Source organism: Macaca thibetana, chromosome 2, assembly GCF_024542745.1.
Source record: "Macaca thibetana thibetana isolate TM-01 chromosome 2, ASM2454274v1, whole genome shotgun sequence".
NCBI classification, from domain to species: Eukaryota; Metazoa; Chordata; class Mammalia; order Primates; family Cercopithecidae; genus Macaca; species Macaca thibetana.
The window spans coordinates 74,264,148-74,270,032 of NC_065579.1; positions in this window are offsets into that span (position 1 = coordinate 74,264,148).

Here is a 5,885-nt window from a genome sequence, read left to right on the forward strand (position 1 = left end):
AGTGGGCAGGAATGAGAGAAGAGTTCCAGGGACAGGGATCACTATATACAAAGGAAAGAAGGGGAAGGAGCAGGACACAGCCCAGTGCCGCTCATGGTAGGAGCATTCACATCCACATGCCACCCACAGCCCAGCCCAGCAGGGGCTGATTGCCAGGCCATACCCCAGTGTCCTGGGGCTTGCCAAACAAATCCGCTGTTCCTGTAGACTGAAGGTTGTTTCTGGGACATCAAAATGGAGGGGAGAGCTGAGTTTGGCTGGGGCAGAAGAAGTGATCCTACGGGCCTTTGAGCTCTAAGAATAAGCAGAGCCAGGCAAGTGGGGAGACTCAGTTATGAGCAGACAGAGTGAAGAGTAGTACTTAGAGGAAAACCTGAACAGAACTTAAAACTAGGGCCTCAAATGCTGGGAGCTCCCCCACCCACAACAGCCCTTGTCAGAGAGCCCAGGAAGGGCACAAAAGGAAGAAGAGACAGAAGGAGGAGGGGAAAAGCTGTATTTCCCTTACCTCACAGTCTTCCCTTCTCTGCAGACCCACAGAAAGATGCACTCATTATAAAATAGGGGCTTTTTAACTATTAGGCAACATGGAATAGTGTCAGAGGAAGACAAACCGAAACCACTTGAATAAGAGCATCACTAACTGAGAGGCTGGGGCTTGCCTTCATTTTATTCCAAGCCTTTGGCACACAACACAGAATCCGGCCTGTGGTAGGAATCTGACAAATACTTGGATGTTTGTTTGTTTGCTTACCTAACAGGACATCCCAAGGATACCAAATGTTTATAGGTGAATCCTGTGACCATCCCTAGCCTGAGAGACCTGCCTCCAGGAAGGAAGAGATTATTGTAGTTCCCTCTATTTTAAAATCTTTTCAATGCCGATTTTGTTTTTGATGTATTATTACTGCCTGAGGCTTTAGTCAGGAGACTGAGATCACACAAAGCACAGATCTTAGAATTTAATAGCTTTTCTCTAAGAATGAAATCAGATTCTTTCTGAAAAATATCCGAAAGACATGCCTTATTACACAAGGAGAGCATGCTTCACGTGAAGATGTGGATATTTGTAGAGCATGTGTTTTGAATTTTATATTTGTGGTCCTATTTACCTGGACGAGTCACATTTAAAACTTTCCGAAATGTCTTGCCTTTTAACCCTGAGCTTCTTGTGGCTTTGAGGACATTTGCTCAGATTACTCACAACACAAATCTTCCTGTCATTAAACTACTACACTTTGTACTGAGTGGCATATAATATATAGAAATTGTCAGATAAGCTGGATTATTCACCCCCAAAGGAGCAGTTCTTAGTAAGTGAATTATACCAAGAAATTGCTGGGGCCTACAACATTCCTTTTTTTGATTTGCTTTTGGGTTTTTGTTTTTGTTTGCATGCTCTCTAAAAGGTGGCTTCAGGCTACGTTAGCAGGAGAGTGGAGAGAAACCCAGTGAGGCCTAGAGGTCTTTGGGTACAGGAATGCAGTTTCAAAATCCTAGTGGAAGCTGCTGAGAATTCAGAGAAAGTGGCAGAGAGGAAAGACACATTTAACATTTGCTATCTAAGGTACAGTAGGAAATAGTATGGAACAGATTGATTAGAACTGAAAACATGGATTGAGGAAGAGGCACGCTGGCTAATTTTTTTTTTTTTTTTTTTTTTTTTTTTTTTTTGAGACGGAGTCTCGCTCTGTTGCCCAAGCTGGAGTGCAGTGGCCGGATCTCAGCTCACTGCAAGCTCCGCTTCCCGGCTTTACGCCATTCTTCTGCCTCAGCCTCTTGAGTAGCTGGGACTACAGGTGCCCGCCTCCTCGCCCGGCTAGGGTTTTCTTTGTATTTTTAGTAGAGACGGGGTTTCACCGTGTTAGCCAGGATGATCTCGATCTCCTGACCTCGTGATCCGCCCGTCTCGGCCTCCCAAAGTGCTGGGATTACATGCTGGATAATTTTTGATTGGATGCTAGACATTGGCAACTTTACCTTGTTGAGTGCTGACTGTTTGTATATTCCTGTAAACATGCATGAGATTTGTCCTAACAATTAAATTATCTAGAAACACTTTGATCTTTCTGGGTCTTGATTTTAAGGTTTTCTTTTTTTAGGTGAGACCAGAGCATCACTTATTCTAGACCTAATTTTGCTCCTCTTTTGAGGCAAAGACCTTTTCAACATACCATCTGATGCCCTGCGAATTAAGAGGTTTTCTACTGTGGCTATTAGGATCAGAAATTATTCCTGGTTCTGTGTGAGCCTCAGCTATGTTCCCTCTAATACTTTTGGTTTGTTCGTGTACCAACCTCAGATAGTTTCTTATCTTTCATGTGCCAATCAGTATGGAGCTAAAGACCCAAAGGGAACCTTCCACAGACCTCCAGAGTTCCCTGAGCATACAGATTTTTCCTCTCTGCAACTCTACCCTGAGAACTCCAGCTGACTCGGCCTTCCCAGGCTCCCTGTTTCATCTCTTCCACTCAGAGAGGACACTGGGCCCTTCTGCATTCCACTTCCCAGTGCCACAGCTTGGACATTCTCTCCAGTCAGTAACCGAGGGCAACTGTCCATAGGAATTACTGTCCTGCGTTGCTAATGTCCATGATCTTGGTTGTTTCATATATTTTGTTCAGGTTTTTGTCCCTATTACTCCATCTTTGGCTGAAGTGAAAGTCAACTACATGTTCAATTGCTTTTTAAAAAAATTTGACACCTTGTAATTGTACATAGTTATGGGGTGCAATTTAGTGTTTCAATACATATATATGTTGTATAATAATAAAATCAGAGTAGTTAGCATATCCATCACCTCATGCATTCATCATTTCTCTGTGGTGAGAATATTTAAGCGCTATTATGTAACAGTCACCCTCCGGTGCAATAGAATTGTATTATATATTATATATTAATTATATCTAATTATAACTTTGTACCATGGACCAATCTCTTTCCATTCTTCCCCACTTCCCTCTGTAGTCTCTGGTAACCACTGTTTACTCTCTCTTTCTTTCTTTCTTTCTTTTTTTCTAGAGGTAAGGTCTCACTCTGTTGCCCTGGCTGGAGTGCAGCAACATGATCATAGCTCACTGCAGCCTCAAACCCCTGGGCTCAAGTGACCCTCCTGCCTCAGCCTCCCATGTACTCTCTGCTTCTATGATATCTATTTTTCTGAGACAGAGTCTTACTCTGTCACCCAGGCTAGAGTGCAGTGGCACAATCTTGGCTTACTGCAACCTCTTCCTCTCAGGTTCAAGTGAATCTTGTGCCTCAGCCTCCTGAGTAGCTGAGATTACAGGTGCACACCACCACGCCCAGCTAATTTTTGTATTTTTAGTAGATACAGAGGTTTCGTCATCTTGGCCAAGCTGGTCTCGAACTCCTGACCTCAAGTGATCCTCCCTCCTAGGCCTCCCAAAGTGTTGGGATTACAGGCGTGAGCCACCATGCCTAGCCTTTCAATTCTTTTTTAGATTCCACATTTGAGTGATATCATATAGTATTTGTCTTTTTGCATCTGGCTTATTTCACTTAATATAATGTCTTCCAGATTCATTCATGTTGTCAGAAATGACAGGATTTCATTCTTTTTGTATGGCTGAATAATATTCTATTCTGTATGTATACCACATTTTCTTTATCCGTTCATCCATTGTTGGGCACTCACGTTGATTCCATATTTTGGCTCTTGTCACTTGCTTTTATAAAAAGCAAATCCAGAACCATAGACAGAACCAGCTTAGGTCAGACTGTCTCAACAGAATTTTTAAATTTGTATCAGTTTCCATTTTCCTTGATGTCTTAGTCTGTTCTCACGCTGCTATGAAGAAATACCTGAGACTGGGTAATATAAAGAAAAAAGGTTTAATTGTCTCACAGCTCTATGTGACTGGAGAGGCTCAGGAAACTTACAATCATGGCAGAAGGCACCTCTTCACAGGGCCGCAGGAGAGAGAATGAGTGCTGAGTGAAGGGGGAAGTCCCTTATAAAACCATCAGATCTTGTGAGAACTCATTCACTATCATGAGAACAGAATCACCCCCATGATTCAATTAGCTCCACCTGGTCCCACCCTTGACACATGGGGATTATTACAATTCAGGATGAGATTTGGGTGGGGACACAGACCCAAATCATATCACTTGACATTGCCTCCTCTTTCTGTTTAGTTAATAATAAGAAGTAGTCTTCATTATCTCCATTTATTATCTTTTCTGCTCATAGTAATATCGTTCCTGAAAAGGCTAGTACTAGGCAATGGGATTTCAGTAATAAAACAAAGATTAAAGTGTCTTTAGTTAGACAAACCTGGCTTTCATTGCTATCTCTTCCACTCCCTATGTGAGTTTTGACAAGTGTTTTAATCTCACAGGGACTGTCTCTATCAGCAAAATGGACAAGGGTGTAAGATAAGATGTGTTGAGAAAGAGACTTAATTTATGCTATCCATGCATCTGTATTTTGTTACATGAAAGACATAATTTTAATTTAAAATAACAAAGTATTTAAAATACTTTGTTAAATAAATGGTAGTGATAATATCCATCAACAGGGCCATCATGAGTATTAATTGAAATAATATGCATGCTTAATGTGTTATAACTTGGCCCATCTTTCCACTGTTCCAAGTACAGAACAATCATACTCTAAATGGCCAGTTGAGTTTCACAGATAATAAAAGTATGTTTTCTGTAAAAGGTCCAATTTGCTTTCTTTTTCTTCTACACAACCCTGGGAGCACTCCTAAGAGACCATTTGGGTTCTATGTGAATGGTTTGGAATTCCTTAAGTGTGTATGGATGTTGCTGTACAGTTTTCCACTGAGTGACCTCTGATTGGACAAAACTCAAAAAGTGCTGGCAAAGGAAGACTTTAAGCCATCTTTAAAATGAATGGGGATTTAGGTTCATGCTGGTAACTAGTTGAAGAGAGATAAGAGAAGAAATATAGGCCGGGCGCGGTGGCTCAAGCCTGTAATCCCAGCACTTTGGGAGGCCGAGACGGGCGGATCACGAGGTCAGGAGATCGAGACCATCCTGGCTAACACGGTGAAACCCCGTCTCTACTAAAAAAATACAAAAAACTAGCCGGGCGAGGTGGCGGGCGCCTGTAGTCCCAGCTACACAGGAGGCTGAGGCAGGAGAATGGCGTAAACCCGGGAGGCGGAGCTTGCAGCGAGCTGAGATCCGGCCACTGCGCTCCAGCCCCGGTGACAGAGCGAGACTCCGTCTCAAAAAAAAAAAAAAAAAAAAAAAAAAAAAGAGAAGAAATATAGCCTGACTGGAAAGAAAAGAATATCAACTTGGTGATTAATATTTATTACATGCCTGCAATTCATCTTGAGCTAGTCACTACCTCTCATTCTTTGAATTCCTGAGTCATACCTTACTCTGTTTTCTTCTACATCCCAACTTCTAGACTCCTTTTGTCTGGCCCTTAAAATGGCCTCAGAATCCTTCTCAATACTACATTGAGGCAGCCAGAATGTTCAGGCTGAGTTGGCATAAAATCTGAAACCTATTTATCATCCTATGAAGGTTTTAACATTCATCCATTAGGCTCATCCAATCACTTAGTCTTTCAGTTTCTAGACCACTTCTTTTAACGACCTTGTCTCTACCTCAGCCATCCATTTACACCCTAGAAACTGTCACTAGCTGGAACAGTTATCTTAATATCCTCCCGAATTGCAATATTCAACATTTCCAATGTTCTCATGACTCTACTTCTTTTGCCTTTGTTCTTCGACTATGGAGGTTCATTTTATCCAGAAATTCCTCTTTTGTCTTTTCTTTCCAATTCTGGGCCCCATGGTGAGACTCTAAACCAATTTCTGCCAGTATCTTCTAATTTCTTGCCACCACCTCTTCACCCTGTCCCTTGCTCTATTCATCTA